This window comes from Physella acuta, unplaced genomic scaffold (genome assembly GCF_028476545.2).
Source record: "Physella acuta isolate Inbredline_101_S28 unplaced genomic scaffold, ASM2847654v3 ptg000361l, whole genome shotgun sequence".
Taxonomy (NCBI): Eukaryota; Metazoa; Mollusca; class Gastropoda; family Physidae; genus Physella; species Physella acuta.
Genome location: NW_026731880.1, coordinates 569,713 through 587,787, shown reverse-complemented (window position 1 = coordinate 587,787; position 18,075 = coordinate 569,713).

The window sequence follows — 18,075 nt, the reverse complement described above, 5'->3', positions numbered from 1 at the left end:
TATAACCCGCCAACAACATGTTATATAAAGAACATGTATAACCCGCCAACAACATGTTATATAAAGAACATGTATAACCCGCCAACAACATGTTATATAAAGAACATGTATAACCCGCCAACAACATGTTATATAAAGAACATGTATAACCCGCCAACAACATGTTATATAAAGAACATGTATAACCCGCCAACAACATGTTATATAAAGAACATGTATAACCCGCCAACAACATGTTATATAAAGAACATGTATAACCCGCCAACAACATGTTATATAAAGAACATGTATAACCCGCCAACAACATGTTATATAAAGAACATGTATAACCCGCCAACAACTCGATGTTAAGCGAACTTGAATGGATATATTCAGTTTTCGTTATTGTTACACTTTATTATAGGGTTATATACATTTGAGCTAAAATGTATTTTTTTCATTGTGTAATTTGTTTTTTTAACAATAAAGATACAGTTTGCTAATTACTTCCCATTAAAACATCTTATTATAATAAGGGAAAACTTTCGCATACACTTTAAATCCATAGCCAAAAAAATTAACATACATAAACATTAATTAAACATTTAAGTCGGATATGTATAGTAAATACATATTTACAAAATACGATTTTATAAAAAAAAAATATGTAGTGTTTAGGTAAGTGTTTTTTTTTTTATTATTTTAGAAATTTTTCTTTTTGCCAATAATGTAAAATTGTATCGAGTTTGCTTACACTTTTCAAAGATATTCGAATAAGTCGGCAAAACAATAGTTCGCATTCTTCATGTTTTTTTTTTAATTATTACTTTAGTATTAAAAAGAAAAAAAACAAACAATAATATAAAAAGACAAAAGAAAATTAAACAAAAAATGTACGTCTGGAATTGAATCAACAACTAGAATCCAAATGGTTCAATTCACCTAGTCAACACCTGCGGTTACGTCTGATGGATGACGTAACTATTGACGGCTTGATTGAATATTTGAACATACGACTGCTAACACAACCGTCTCTATGTTGAATCCGGGTTCAAATCCGTAGAACGTCTCTGAGTCCACCCAGCTTTTATGGGTACCTCATTCACGTTTGAGAAAGTAAAGGCGGTTGTTGTTTTCGGTTAACACTTTATCGCTGGGTATGCCGATGGCATAGAAACTCGTGAACTTTAATTCAATTCAACGTCAGGTACGAAAGCAACTTAAATATCGTATGTTAACAAAATATGTTAAACACAAATATGTAAAACACAAACGGACTGAACGTCTAACTCAAAAGACTCTAGAAACAAGAAACCATAATGGACAAAGTTGAAGTTCACTAGAAGACCCTTGTTGTTATCAGTGGCGTAGCCAGGATCGTCTCAAGGGGGGGGGGGCAATTTTTACCCGGGTACAAACTTTCGATTTGCACCCCCCCTCAATTTTTCGATTTGCACCCCCCCCCCCCCTCAAACTTTCGATGTGCACCCCCCCTCAAACTTTCGATTTGCACCCCTCCCCCTCAAACTTTCGATTTGCACCCCCCTCAAACTTTCGATTTGCCACCCCCCTCAAACTTTCGATTTGCACACCCCCCTCATCCTTTTTCTATATACCGAGGGGTCTATGGGGGTTATGACCCCCCCTAACCCCCTGCCTACGCCACTGGTTGTTATCCACATGGCTGTATCATAGGGAGAGCTGTGACAACATATGGGGGAAGTGATCAACCAACTCTTTGTAACGTTTGATGTAGCTGATGATTGCCAAATATATGAAATTAGAATATCATAGATATAATGTATTTTAAATGTTGAAAGCGAGTTGACCGACTGGATGTACAAGAGCCAACAACAAAAGTTGCTAAACATTATGTCACATATTGTAGACTTATAAGATGGACGTGTTTATTCCATTGCGAAAATATTAAGGAGTAAAAGCAAATACATTATCCACTGGTTAGATTTTATGCCTAATAATAAACTAAGGCAATACACCGAGAAAAAATAGAACAACAATAAAAACGTAGGATAAAAAATATTTTGAAACGAATGAAAAACTAGTTACTTGTTAACTAATAGAGTTATCTCATGGCCCATGCATTCCTGTGGTCTATTTAAACATGGAACTGGGCGGACTGTTTACAGTAACAACAATAAAAGCAGCTTTTTATGGAAACCTGACAGCCGTTTGAGTGGTTGTGCTTGTCACTACATCTAAAGAGATCATCTTGCTACACCCCTTAGTTAGTTTTGGCAATTTTAAGATGTCATTATAGATTAGACTGGTATACATTCGGGGTCTAAATAAAACTTAATCGTTTCATAGAAAGTCAGCTTAGGATCGATGCATTGCCGTAGGTATAGTTTACACGTTCTGAACATGTATAACCCGCTCACAACTCGAGGTTAACATATCTAAAATGAACAAATTATATTTTATTTTTTGTTACAATTATTATAGTACTATATTCATTTTTTGTAAAATGTATTGTTGTTTTAAATGCATAATTTAACAATAAAGAAACAGTTTATAATTACTTCCCATTTATCCATTTGTTATTTGTAAGAGAAATAATTCAAACCCAATTTATATCACTAGCCTATAAATGATTTAAAAAATTAATAACCTTTAGTTAAAAAATAAAGACGGACATGCTTAGCAAATTCAAATTTAAAAAAAACATTAAATAAGAAAATATGAATTGTTTAGATGAGTGTGTCTTTGTTTTTATAAATTGTTTGTTTTTACAAATTTATAGAAAACATTATTGAGATTGCTTACGCTTTTCAAAAACATGCGAATCAGTCGATTAAAGCTTTGATCCGGTTAAATTCATAACATGTCATAACTATTTTAATTTTTAAAAATCCTAATATATTATTCAGAAAATTTGTCATTAGAAAGGGTTATAGTGCAGGGGTCTCCAAACTTTTCAGCCCGAGGGCCGCATTAACTATTAAATATCAGTTCGGGGGCCAGAGTTTCTTTAAGGCATCTCTTCAGGGTCGTGGCTCCCCCCCCCCCCCCCCCGAAAAAGGACTACCGCCCCTCCCCCCCCTCCAACGAAATACAATTTATATTGGAATATATACACATTTCGAGTGTCCACCCCCCACCCCCACCCCCCACCCCCCACACCCGAGGTCCACAATTTCTCTCAAATTGTTCTTCACGTATTTCATTCTTGAAAATGTTTGTTCATACAGGTATGTTGTTGGAAAATTTGAAAGGTATTTTGATGCAAAAGTTTTAATGTTAGGAAAGCCTTCCTTGTGCAAAAACTTATGAAAACCCATCCGCCCTTCTTTGAACGTGAAGTCATTTTCTTGCAATTCAATGACCTCCAGCATGGCATAGTGCTGACCACACTATCTCTTCATATGCCGAGGTCACAGAAACAAGTGAACTCTACTTCACTTGCCACATAGACCGTCAGGTTTGAAAAGGAAACTTTTCAATGACCTCCATCTGCAGTTCATCTTTGCAACTGGTCACATTTGCTTCAAATAGGCTTTGAAACAGTCTCACTTCTTCTGCCCTTGAGTCCAAGTCAGAAAACCGCTACTGAAACTGCAGCTGGAGGTCTTTAACGATCTCGTATGTAAATGACGTGGGGGACTCAGTGGTTGCTTCAGCCGTAAAGACCTTGCACTGCTGAAAGTGTGTCAAGTTGTTAGCCTGTACTTGTTCCCAAAACATAACAAGTTTGTATCTAAAGGCCTTTAGGTGGGTGTATAGGTCAGAAACTGGATTTCACTCTCTTGCTGTTATAAGTTCAGAAAATGTAAATGACCAGTTATGTTTGCAGCAGAGGCAAATTTCTATACCCACTCTTCATTAGACAATAATGGCTGTGACTTGCCTTTACTATCAGGAAGTCACCTATTTCTTTTCTTAGATACTCTGCTCAGAATTTTCTCGCAAAATTATCAATCTTACTGATGTGAAATAATATGGTAAATTTGAGATTTTCTGTTTGTCTCTGATAGTTAGATATCCTCTTCGGTAAAAGTGCCATACATGTTATGTAGGGAAGCCAGCGGAAGCCAACTCTTGTATTATGTTCAGGTCTTCATCCACAACTCTAATGAACACAAGCAGTTGAGAGGTGGAACCGTTTTTAATTTTCTGTGCAAAGCTCCTCAGCCACCTCCAACAAACATTTATTCAGTGGACAAAAAGATCGTCGCGGGCCGGATAAAATGACATCGCGGGCCGCATCCAGCCCGCGGGCCGTAGTTTGGAGACCCCTGGGTTATAGTATCAAAATAAATATTTTGCAACATCAAACAAAAAATTAAAAAATTCCTAATATATAAAAGCCTATGTGCGCACTATTCTCATTTCACTAGTTGGGTTTGAGTCGGGGAGACTGAAAATATCTTGAACTTTCATGGGATGTGTTTATGATTTTGATGTTTTTTCATGTTTGACTCTAAATCTCCTTACTTCTTGTGATATGCATAGTTTGTATTTTCTCTGGCACTAAGCGACCCACAAGAGATATACATTTCTCTCATTATTTCTTCATTTGCAGGGGAAACAATAAAGCAAATTGTAAAGAGTTTAGGTTTGGCTGCAGTTATTTACCTTTAAGTTTAACAAACAACATTATATTTAGCTACATCTGACCCGCTTCTAGCGTAAAACACCTACTTGTCTTACACGGGTACATATTTTCGATTTTAGTTCATTATAAATGTGTCTATACGATTTGTTGACTGTGGTGTACATATTGGTTTTTAGTGTTAATCGTATGTAGCTTGGCATAAAGTGTAAAATCAAACACAAGTACAATTCAAAACATGCTATAATATTTCTTTATTTGCACATAATCAATCATCTACACTCTTGTACCCTGCTATTCTCTACTTTGACTGTCTCGCCTATCTCCTAATACTTCTAGGTCTAATCTGATTACAACCGCTATCTACACATAACTATCTAACTCCGCTACTGCTAACTAATCCACGACTATCCCCTACACGATCCAATGATCAACTGACAACGATATCTACATCTAACTCGCAACTGATGTTTTAGTCGTCACCTGATCATCTCACATAAATGGTAAGTTATTTCCTGCATTATATAGGTTCAACGTTGTGGTAAAGCTGTTGATATGAGCTGGTTAGCCAGCCAAGGCTATAACATAGTTGGAGTGTATGGAAGAAAACATTGGAGGAGTTTTTTACTGACCAAGGCATGGAATATTCTTTTGAAGATGTTAACCACAATGGACACAACTTTAAATTATTTCAGAGTAAAGATGGAAAGATTCGGCTGTACTGTTCAGATATTTTTAACTTTACTCCTGACATTGAAGGAACATTTGATGCAGTGTGGGACAGGGGAGCTCTGGTTGACCGGGGTGACTCACGTTGGGAGAAATATTCTAGAGATGTAAATGTAGATATAAGAATAAAGAATAGAAAGAAGGAACTATGGAGTTGTCTTATCCATGAATGTCATCTAGTCGTCTGAATGTGAACTAGCCCAATGGTTGATTAAGGTTGTAATCAAACGGTGGTGGTATTTTGTAGCATCGTCATCGGATCACGTGACTCAAACCACTCACTCGGCGTAACACTGACGACACCAATGTTTAACTACGGACGGAGAAAATAAATGAGGACAATAATAGAGACATTTATAGAATACGATGGGACGGAGTGGTCTAGCGGTTGAAAGCTGGACTGCTAACCCGTCAGCAGTCTCGAGTTCGAATCCGGGTTCAAATCAGTAGACCGTCCTTGAGTACACCCAACTCTGATGGGTACCTAACTCACGTTAGGGAAAGTAAAGGCGGCTGGGCATAGTGCTGACCACACTATCTCTTCATATGCCGAGGTCACAGAAACAAGTGAACTCTACTTCACTTGCCCCATAGACCGTCAGGTTTGAAAAGGGAACTTTATGTTATGTTATTATTTATAGAATACGGGATATGCGGTGGAGGCAAAATAAATGTGGAGAGATCTAAAATTAAATGAAATGGACTGGAAAACAAAATATGATACCACAATTATAGTCAGTGGCGGAACTAGAAAAAATGGGCCACCCCGCAAAAAATTTTTTTGGGCCCCCCATATATGTTTGTATATATATATATATATATATATATATATATATATATATATATATAAACACACAATACGAACATAGGATACTCAATTCTGGCCTGATCGGGTTTTGAAAAAAAAAATTCAATTAAATCTAATCACATCAACATGTCATGTGTATCAGTGGCGGAACTAGAAAAAAAGCCCCCCCCCCCCCCCGAAGAATTTTTTTGGGCCCCTATATATATATATATATATATATATATATATATATATATATATATATATATATATATATATATATATATATATATATATATATGTATATATATATATATATATATATATATATATATATATATATATATATAGATAGATAGATAGATAGATATATAGATATATAGATATATAGATATATAGATATATAGATATATAGATATAGATATAGATATAGATATAGGATATAGATATAGATATAGATATAGATATAGATATAGATATAGATATAGATATAGATATAGATATAGATATAGATATAGATATAGATATAGATATAGATATAGATATAGATATAGATATATATATATATATATATATATATATATATATATATATATATATATATATATATATATATATATATATATATATATATATAACAAGGTTCGCTCTCAAATTAGAAAAAAATCCATCTGGTACACGAATAAATCAGAGGTTTTCCAACACACGAGCTGGCCCCTTTCTAAATCTAGCCCAACACACTAAACTGAGGCTTTCATCAAAACGTTACTAACCGTGTGCCCTGTTTTCCAGAAGTTGAATTAAATGTTAACAATGTCGGCAGTTCATTTCTTGGATCTTAGGGCGCGGGTTTGTCCACACTACCAACTAGACACGCAAAGGCATGCTGTAAATCCCTCGGCGACGGCCCAGGTGTCAGGGGAGTCACGGGGCTCTTGGAACTACCGGTTACATTACTGCACGGGTGATGGGTGTGACACATTGTTTCTTCCGGCAGAGCTCCCCCCTCCCCTCCCCCGAAAACAGTCTACCCTGGAAGAAACATTGGTGCGACACCTAATTAGATTTAGTCATCGAGTGTAGTAGCGAGACTTATTCCTAGTGTTGTGGGAACTTTTAAACGACTGTCTGTTGGGGCCAACTTGCTCATATGTGATGCGCTCAGGATGACACTGACGCCAGTTGTATTCAAGTAGTAACCTCATCCGCTTATGCAGGATCACGGGGCGCTAAATCACATATTTCCGTTAGGAGTCCCCACTCAAATATGTACAAATGTTAGGCAGAAAATGTTAGACAGAAACCTTTGCGGGGCTGTACTCAACAGCTTCCCAAGTTTTCATGGCGATTGGATGAATGATGCAGTAATGCATAATAATAATAGAGAGAAAAATGTTTTTCACATGTACAACTGTATGTGGCCAGGTCACGCGTTGGATAACCTTCTGATTTAGGGGAGGGGGGGATTAACAAAAGCCTGACCCTCACACACCCCCACCTCAATGACTATTAATAATGTTCAATTAATTCTAAACGTTCTAATTAATTTCTAAATAATTATATAAAAAATAATCTTACCTGCCCTGTTTTGTGAATTAGATGTGCCTAATACTATGAAAGTAAATTAATATGTGTTGACTAGATCTAGTGCTGTCTAGTGTCTGACAAAATGTGCTGAAGTGGTGAATCGTACGGTTAGGAAGTAGTTCATAAACGATACATTTATCTCCTCGATACTTGTGAGGTTGAGAAAGAGGGATGGGATAGGGGTCGGCTCGGGAAAAAAACTTGAAAGGGACAACAAAACGCCTTGATCTATGTATGTCAGCATCGCTTATTGTAAAACTTACTCAGGGGAGATAATTTGAAGTATAGGCCTTAAAAGTTTACTATATTTCTTGTAAAATCAAAAACAAGTAAACGTATATAAAACTGAAGTTTCTAGTATTATATTATTTTTTTTAAAATTATTTGTACGATACAAGATAGTACAGGATACAAATTCAACCACTATCACAAACACATATTAACATTGAAAAATGTACAATGGATTTCGGGTCCCCTACCAATGCCGCAAATAAGAACTGCGCATCATGAAAGTATTGCAAGCCCACTTCATATGTAGCGGCTTTTCGTGCTATGGACTTTGTTGTTTTTTTTTTAAAGAATTTTGCTGGCGACAGCGTGTGTTTGATTGTAGGGAAATAGAACTCGGCCTTGACGATGGTTAAAAAATACAACTATAAATAACTGTTTTAAATATGTAAAGAATTTGTCGACAATTTTTTAACCCCTTTTTTGGTCCCCATCCCCTGCCCCATCCGCCACAGTATACTCTGGATAATAAAGATAAATAAAGATAATCGTACCGCAGCTACAGTGTTTTTCTTTTACAAACCAAATATTAAGGCAAAAAAAATTTTTTTGGTCAGCCGTGGGTCCCTAAACGGCCTCCCCCCCACCCCCCCCCGCGCATTGCGGGGTCTGGCGGGACTGTAGTTCCGCCCCTGTTCATCAGGTAAATGAACAACTACTGACTAGTGTCTTTAACAAAATGTGCAGAAGTGGTCAGTTTACAGTTCATAGACGGTTCGTTAATCTATGCATTTCATCTTATTGTAAGAGTAAGGGTGTGGTGAGGGGTAGAAGTGAGGGGTAGGGGGAGGGGGGGGAGAGAGTTGGGAAGGGAAGGGCACAAGAAAGCGCCGATAAACATCTACATCAATAGTGCCGACTTTTTTCGATCGTCTAGAAGACCAGGATAGTCGCCTCGCCGCAACATTTCCCCAGCCCGATTTCAAAGCGTACCGGCACAGTCAAATTTCAGATGCTTCGTCTTTGAAGTTGTCTATATGTCTGGCGGTCTCTCGAGCTATAGTCAGTGCATTTTTCTCAAAGACGTTTGCCGACTATCGTGTTTGTTTGTAACTGTAGAAGAAAGATAACTCGACCTCCACCTAATTTTTTTTTTTTTTAAATAATTTAGCCAGGATTTTTGGGCCCCCAATTGGTCTGGGCCCCCCCGCATTGCGGGGTCTGGCGGCACTGTAGTTCCGCCCCTGATTATAGTGACTGACAAACTCAAACTGTACGGCTTCACAAGGACGAGACTGATCCCTAAATTTACACAAAGAGATATAGACTTTTGCCAGTTTTATACATTTGATTTGTATTTATTTTAAAAGCTGTTTTAGATCAAAACATTATTCATTTATCATCTCAACTCGCATATTGCCAAAGAAGGACAATTTCGTGCCCAGTCTTGAAACCTTTTTGTTAACAAGTTTTCTTAATTATCCTTCTTTAGGTTATCAGGCAAAGGGATACACCAGCGAACATACCGAATAAATCAATTAAGTTATATTACATCCCCAGTTATAATATAAAGCATTATATATCACCACGCTTGGATATTACACGATCACAGTTCTAATCCCACATGTATTTTTTTTTAAATGTGTGCATTTGATAATGTGCCTGTACACATTATTTTGAATTTTGCTTATCAGGTAACTTAGGTTAATATTAAAGTAGTAGTTCAAAAACGAATACAAAATAGCCAGACATATTGCCTGGAGATTCAGAATATATGAACAAATTATTTGGCGTGATAAGATGAAAATAAAATATAAAATAACAGATTGCTTTTTAAAAACACATTACATTACAATCTGTAATTACTTTTAAAAATGGTGTAGATATATTTAGACCTTTATATCCCACAATTGCTCATCGAAAGTCACGAGTTCGGATCCCATAGCTAAGACATCCGTACAGAACCCATGGCATACAGTACGCTTTAATTGTAGTAAAAATGTCGGGAAGAGAATCGGTGCATTCAGTCACTCGACTACTCCGACCATTGAAGTGTCTGCTTTAAATGACAGTTGTAATAACTTGATTAATGATTGTGTCAACATAATACCTGCCATATAGAACTCACACGAAGCTTTATATTGACTTACATGTGACACATTTTCTTTTAACTAATTTTAGTGTGTTCATATGATTAAATACAATGTCGCTTGTATTTTTATTTTGTTTGAATATTGCAGATAATATTTTTCTAGCTTAGAAATTTTGCAAGGGAAATAAATTACTTATTAATATACACAATTAGTTTGATAAAGCAAAATCAAATAACAAAATGACATACCGTTATATGTGACAAAACATACCAATAAACTTAATATTATATTTTCAATAATGATAATATTTAGATGTTTTTAGCGTAATGTTTAAAAAAAATAATGTAATTACAAAATTACATACATTATTATTATATATTACACTTTTGTAAGACAACCGAAGATTTTGTTGAACCAACATTCTCTTCTGTACTCGACTCTTTCGCTGAATTTTCCATATAGATCTTTTATATAATATAAAAAAAATACAAATTAATTTTACATTACATTTTTATAATGAATTTATAAAAATGTCATTGGCCTATCATAATTTTATTTCCAATGCCAAGCACTCTGTACATGGCAATCATTTTTTTTTTCTTGGACATGTGTATTGTTAGGCTTCAATGTTAATCGTAGAACCTATAAAATAAATATATATTATTTTTTTCAAAAAAAAAAACAGACTTGTTTTGCGTTTACTATATTTTTATGAATGTACTAACATAAATCGGTTTATTGGTTGATTGAAAGACACATATTAAAAGTATTATTCATGTACGTGTCTGATGCACTAATACATTAGTAATCCTGAGCTGTATCAGTCGTTAAGCCTACACGTGTGTACGAACTCTATTTATCTTTATCTCTCGCTTACAACAGGGTATCAGATATATAAGGGATGGTCTATAAATGACGACATATCTGGATAGGGGAAGGGGTGGAAAGAGGGGGTGGGTTTGGTGACGATTGAGAAAAAAGTAAAGACACGTTTTTCCACTAAAACAACGAAAATGATTTGTAGAGAAACAACAACAAAAATACCACGTATTTCAGTAAAGTGTTAATCGCCTCCCCTACTGTTGACAACGATACATTTCATTACATCCGAACATTTGAAATGTAACTTTAATACTTAATACAGATTATTAGTACATAGTAACACTTATAGAAGTACAAAAAGTATACAGAAAGTATCATAAGTCTTTGTTGGAATCTTGAAATGTGTACGAATAATTGGAAATCAAAGGTAGACAAGAGAGAATTAAGGATTGCTTTCGATACATCTAACACTTCAGTCAGTAAAACCATGTCATATATATTAGATATATTTGAACCTTTGTATCTCACGATTCCCCATCAGAGAGACTTAAGTTCGGATCCCTGGAGTCAATTCTGTAAGACGTGCTTGTACACCCAGCTCAGATGGTTACCTGACTAACGTTAGGAAAAACTGCGGCCACAGCTAAGACCTCCGTACATAACCCCTAACGGAGAAAACACTTAGATCTTAGTCAAAATGCCGAGAAGTCAAATGGTGCAATTAATCGTTTGACTACTCAGGCCAATGTAGTGCTTTAAATGGCAGTTTCAATAACTGACTAAATGATTGTATCAACATAATGTCTGCCATATTGAACTCACATGAAGCTTTATATTAAGCTAGATGTGACACATTTTATTGCAGCTAATTTTTAATGTGTTGATATTTTTTTTCTTTCTTGAAAGGGAAATAGTTACCGATTTAATAACCATAATATAATTGGCAAATGAATTGGAAAAAAATAAAAACAACACAGGCATATACTTTTCTGCATCAAAAGTCAACCATAATTGTAATTAATGTGTATCACTTATGATTCACATATGTAGATGTGCGTTTGTTAAATGTTTGAAATATGTATGCAATTGCAAACGTACATACAGTAGCGTTATGTTTTACTGATTTAAAAAACAACCGAAAACATCAAATAATCAATGGTGCATTTTTCAATTTACCTGTTTAGTATATTTTCGAAACAAAAATATATTTTATGATAAAAACGTCGTTGGTCTCACACTACGTCATTCCCATTACCAACCGCTCTGTACTTTAAAATATTATTTTTTTTGGTAATGTGTATTATTAGGCAACAATATTAAATATAGAACCTGTAATGTGTTACAATAGATACATATACATTTTCAAACTCAGAGTGTTTTTGCGCATAATGTATATTAATAAATGTACCATACTAACTAAAATCAAATGCATATATTTATTTACAAATCAGGTTAAGGGGGGGCTGAAATAGGAGGCTTTGGTAACAGAGGAGAAAAAGTAACGACACGTTTTTGCGTTAAAAATTAGAAAAAAATAGTTGTGACCATCATTTCGCTTTGTTAAGAAAGTCAAGCTTAGTTAAAATGTCAATTAGTGAATCAAGAATATAAATACTGCTATTAAATGTTTGATATAATTTTGTGGGATGGGTTTGGTAAAAAGAAGTGTGATATTATTTTGGGTGTGTAATAAAATTAACAACTTCATTGTATTTAAATATAACTTTAACATTGTTTAAATGTATGTGGTAAACTTAGGTATTTTTTTTCTCCATAACTTGTTTCAAATTGTTTATTTCGCTAAATTTGAAGTTCAATGTAATATTGTCTTTCTCCTTATATTTTAAAACAAAATAAATGTCAAATTTAAGTTAGTTACTAAAAAGGAAAGTTTAGTAAACATGAGCCAAACACCTGTTTACACTAAATATTATTTACGGTCAGTTTATAAAGGCAACATTTTATATGGTGATAAAACTATCTCCTTAAGAAAACCGCTTTACATCACCAAAAAACGGCGGTAAAAAATTAATGTTATCTTTTAATTATTTTCAGATGACATATTCATATGTGTCTCACTATGTTTAGTAACCTTTGATGTTTCAACACGGTGTTATGTTCATTTAAAGAATCAAGACTTCAAAACTTCAAACTCTTTAGTTTGATAATACCTTTATACTTATTTTTAAGAATCCATTACCAACTAATTTGTATTAAACTTTCTTCAAACTTGTATAAAACAACATTAATTTTAATATCACATTTTGTAAAGTTTTCATCAAGTCATTAAACCTTAATATATTTTATAAACTTTTTACTTTATTATTATAAGCATGTGTTTAGTGTACACTGTATGTTTGTTTGTAGGTTGGATTTGACATACTTGTATAAACACTTTTTATTACCTATTTAAATTAATCTTTTTTTTTAAATCTTTAGACCATTAGATCTCACATTTGTGTTCGGATCCCGGAGCTGAATCTGTAGGACGTCCTTAAGTCCACCCAGCTCAGAGGGGTTAGTAACATTTCTAGCTTCGAAATACTAAACACAATAAAGATTATAGTAAGTTAAGTCTACTTTATTGTTAGTCTTGTTGAGTAAGGTAAGTGTTATACCGTATGCTTTTTTTTTCAATTTTGCTCTGAAAGTTTTAGCAGGGGAAATTAATAACCTACTTAATTAACAAAGCAAGTACATACAATAAATTTGAAAAAAAAATGAATAAAACACACACGTTTTACATGTATAAACATACACATTTTATATTAAAATGCATAAATGAATATATTGTAAACTGCCTTTGTTTTCTATTTAAAAATTTCTATGTCATTGAAATATAAATACTTTTACGATGTGTATTACAAATTTTGAAGCCATGCGATGAAGTCTGTTTAAGTAACGTTATGAAGTTAGTTTGGAGTTAAAGTATACTTCCTTCTTTTGTGAATTATATAAACCCTTTACTATCAACATGTAACCACTTCCTCTCCCCCACTACCGCCCCACTAGTTCCTTTCGGCGCCTTCGAATTAATGTTCCAGTTAGATCAGTTTCATGAAAACGTCAACATAACTTATATAACATTTATTCGGAAATCCTAGACTAATCTTGAAAATACCCACAATAGGACTTGTAAGTTCTCGTTTTCTCTCACTTAAATTCAAGTCTCCTTATCCACGGAGACATAACAATTTTAGAACTAAATCAATAGTTGTGAACAGAATTCACATTGATAACAAAAAAAAACAAACAAAAAAAAAAACAAACAAAAAACATAGCTGTTACTTGTCACTAAGTCCCGCTTAATGAATTGTAATTAAAGTGTTAATAATTGTTTACGTAGCCTAATGACCACTTGATGACCACGTAATAACGAACTCAATATCAGTAAAGATTCAATACCACAATTGTTGCCGTTGGTGTGTTAAACTAAACTTCAAATATATGGTTTTTTTTAAAGTTTGTATAAACTAAATATCGCGTGGATGAAGGACGTTATATACAATTTTAAAAAAACAAACAACCGATACAATAAATTAGAGCAACATTGCATTAATGTGCATGCTGTTACACTTTTACTTTTGGAAACAATAACAAAAAAATTAGCATTACAATAACTTTTATTATGAAACGTGAGTTGTCGTTACTTGAACATTATCTCCTAATTTTATAACGTTTGACATACTCAAGATAATCACCTTACCCTACATCGTGTTTTCAAAATATATAGCAATAAAAAGACAACTCAACTGTTTTATTTATTACTTGGTGAGTTTATATTTGTGTCGGCATAGAAGAAATTTAGTAAGGGAATTGAAATGGATCAATTCATTGTTTCCCCTCGTGTTGTTTCATGTTTTATTGAGACAACTTAGATCAGTTATCACATTGAAATATTCACTCACAGTAGATCACACGGGTCACCAGCAAAAGCCCTCGGGTCACCAGCAGTAGCCCATGGGTCACCACAAATATTACGAGTCACTCACTGTAGAATGTGTTAAAAAAGCCATTTGGTTTGTCTTTGGGAATTTAGATATACGTAATACTTCGGGTGTCTTTAAACATAACTAATATGAACTAATTAGGTTATACATTTTGAATATGTATGAGTGTTGTCAATGCAACTTGAGTAAAATGAATGTTTTTCGTATTATTATATTTTTAACAGATTTATGGAGATAACGACATGAAGCATCTATTCGTGTTTGTGTGTGTTGGCTCATGTGCTTTATTTTGAGAAAAAAGAATCGGACCTAACCGGAAAAGGATAGTTTAATTAAAGTGCAAAAACATTGTAACTCTTCAATTACATTTTTTTTTAAAATTATTTATATAGATGTGGAATAATGAATATGAGTAAAATATGTGTAGGCATATTCAAATATCTTATATGTATAAAACACATGTGTGGACAAACCACATCTTAGCAAAGACAATGTGGTAAAAAAAAACTAGAGCAATAACAATGTACCTAACTACGTGACAATGATCGAGGGGGAGTATAATTAATATATACGTATATACACATTACATTTTTTAATTGCGAACTACATTTTGTTTTCTTAAAATACATCAGTACTTATTTAAAAATAAAAGAAAATATAATTCATATTTTAAACTAAATAAAAGCACGAGTACTGAGTATCGTTTAATTTGTGTTTGGTGTTGTCGTTACATTGGTAGCAATGTGTTGTTAATTGGATATATTTTATAATAAGTTGTTATATACGTAATTAGTTATGATCTATTGTACTAATATTATTTGGTGCTCAAAATAACTGATGCTTTAATTATGATACATTTTTTTTTCCAAAAAATGAACGGGGCAATTAGTCCACTCAGGTCAGATGGGTTACCTGACTCCGTACATAACCCATAGCAGATAGCACCCTCTGATCTTAGTTAAAATGTCGAGAAGAGAATCGGTGCAATAAGTAACTCGACTACTCCGGCCACTAATTTAAATGACAGTTTCAATAACTTGATTCATGAGTGTATCAACATAATACCTGCCATATTTAACACATGCACAACTTTAAATTGAGCTACATTTGACCATCTCTTTTAGTAACGCATACGTATCTTACATTGTTACATAGTTTGTATATTAGTTTATGTTAAATGTATCCATATGGTTCGATACAATGTCGACCACATTGTTATTATTTGTTTGTTTCATTTTCCGATGCTGATATTTACTAATATTTTTTTTCTAGTTTGATTATTATGCAAGGGAAGTAATTACATATTAAATAGACCATTTGGTAAACGAATTATAAACAAACAAATAAATCAAAGAGAGTTATTATTTTTTCTTAAAATTAGACATGTATTTTATAATTGAGTGTTTTAAATAAAAGGCAATAGATAATAAATGTGCCTTTGTTTAATGTTTAAACATTTTTTTGTAATTGCAAACTAAAAATACAGTAGCATTAATTTTTACTCATTTGAAAGACAAGCGAGGAAATCGATGAATTGACGTAATGAGTGTTTGGGTTGTTGTTTGTTGTAATGTCCTTATTCTTTTAAAAGAAAATACAAATTAAGAACAGAAAACTTTCTACAAATTACCAATAATAATGTACATTGCTTTAATTTTTTTGGTGATGTGCATTGTTTTGCTTCACTATTAAAAGTAGAACCCATAATTTTCGCTTACAAAAGAGTACCAGATATATAATGTATCGTCTTTACATGACGACATATCGTGAGAGGGGAGGGGATAGAAGAGGAGGGGTTGATGATGATAGAGAGAAAAAGAAATCAAACGTTATTGCAGTAAAAACTAGAAAATGAGTTTTAATTTAATTTGTGTTGTCAAGAAAATCAAGCTTAATTAAGATTTAAGTAGAAAAAAATAAAAAAAAAAAAAAAAAAAAAATATATATATATATATATATATATATATATATATATATATATATATATATATATATATATATATATATAATCATTTTGAGGGAGGGGTTTGGTAAAATGAGGTGTGATCTAATTTTAAGGGAGGATGAAGCACCTTAACCATTACCTCAACCAAGGCAGCAATTGCGTATCCCCAAATTTATAGAAATATATTTAGTTTTCGTAGTTTAATCACCGATGTAAAAGTCAACTACAGTGATGATTCCATTAATGGAAACGGCAACAGAGTGACTATTTCATAATATAAAGTCTTCTAGTCTACTATCTCTGTCAGGGTGAGCATGTCTCAATGTGTATACACATATACACATATGTCACCCTAACATAGTCGTACATATGTATACATATATAAACCCTAACACAGCGGGCACAAGAAAGCTATGATGGATCCATTTTTTTTCACTATTCATCCACTATAAACTTACATTCGTTTGATCTGAGTGTTTTGTTTAAAATTAGTAAGATTAGATTTGTTATTTAAAATAAATAGCTTTTAATATTTACTCACATAAAAACATACACATGTTTCGCCAGGGTAATAACATTAGTAATCAAATAATATAACTTTAGGACTATCCCAATCTACTTTAGAAGCTGTTAACTCTTTTTCTGTCTTTACGTTTATCACGGGCTCAGTAGGTATCTGCCATTAGCCAGGCAGACCTCAACACGGCAAACTCGGACCAACTGGTTTGATCACCGCGTATCGGTTGCTTATGTCCTTGGGTTCTCACCAGGCTTATCTTCCACCCCACTGAGCACAGGGTAAACTGGTACCCCACCGTCCTGTACCCGGCTCAACAGTAGGAAGCTAATAACTAAGGTAAACTCGTACCCCACCGTCCTGTACCCGGCTCAACAGTAGGAAGCTAATAACTAAGGTAAACTCGTACCCCACCGTCCTGTACCCGGCTCAACAGTAGGAAGCTAATAACTAAGGTAAACTCGTACCCCACCGTCCTGTACCCGGCTCAACAGTAGGAAGCTAATAACTAAGGTAAACTCGTACCCCACCGTCCTGTACCCGGCTCAACAGTAGGAAGCTAATAACTAAGGTAAACTCGTACCCCACCGTCCTGTACCCGGCTCAACAGTAGGAAGCTAATAACTAAGGTAAACTCGTACCCCACCGTCCTGTACCCGGCTCAACAGTAGGAAGCTAATAACTAAGGTAAACTCGTACCCCACCGTCCTGTACCCGGCTCAACAGTAGGAAGCTAATAACTAAGGTAAACTCGTACCCCACCGTCATGTACCCGGCTCAACAGTAGGAAGCTAATAACTAAGGTAAACTCGTACCCCACCGTCCTGTACCCGGCTCAACAGCAGGAAGCTAATAACTAAGGTAAACT